The sequence below is a fragment of the Echinops telfairi genome, unplaced genomic scaffold (assembly GCF_000313985.2).
Source record: "Echinops telfairi isolate 266 unplaced genomic scaffold, ASM31398v2 ScPeMD7_2;HRSCAF=8, whole genome shotgun sequence".
Classification (NCBI taxonomy): Eukaryota; Metazoa; Chordata; class Mammalia; order Afrosoricida; family Tenrecidae; genus Echinops; species Echinops telfairi.
Window position 1 is genome coordinate 3,747,962 of NW_022103898.1, and position 809 is coordinate 3,748,770.

The following is an 809-nucleotide window of genomic DNA, read 5'->3' on the forward strand; positions in this document are numbered from 1 at the left end:
TCTTCCATGCAGGAGACCCAGGTGGCCCTCCGACCCTGAATCGCCTGCTCAGCACACACACACACACACACACACACACACACACACACACACACCGGTCAGCAGAGCCTGTGTGTTCTTCATCACAGTGTCTCGGGGACCTGCCGCCGTGGTAACACGCATACCACAAAGGGTGACTTCCAGTGACATCTGTTTGCTCACAGCTCAGGAGGCTGGGAGGCTGGCTCCCAAGCGCCAGTTGTAGGAGAAGTTCTGTCCTCTCTGTGGGCTCTGGGAAAAGGTCCTTTTGTCTGCGAGCTTCTGTTCCTGGGTGCCTGTTGCCTGGCTTGGCCTCTCTGGTCCCCCATCTCTGCTTCCCCACCTTCCCGTTTCATCTCTTCAATTGTGCAATAGAGCTGGACTCCAGACCCACTCCTGCACGTCACAAAGACCAGACGTTCACCAAGTGCCTGATAACCACAGGCCGAGGGTTTACAACACATACTGCGGGAGGTGGAGGGTCAGGGGGCACAATCAATCCAGAATCATCCAGAGCAGGTTTCAGCAGAACTTCCACACCAAGACAAAAGAAGTCAAACTCACTGCCATCCATTCGACATCATTCATGGCAACCTTCGGGGACAGGGCAGCCTCCCGGTGGGTTTTCTGAGAAGGCAACTCCCCGTACGGGAGTAGAGCGCCCCCTATGTCTCCCTCGGAGCGGCTGGTGGGTGCGAACTGCTATGAGCAGCCCAGCGGTGTCACCAAGGGTCTTCACAGGCGAGGAGAAAGGGCCAGGTGGTCTACTGCCCCAAACCTCACCGTGGAAA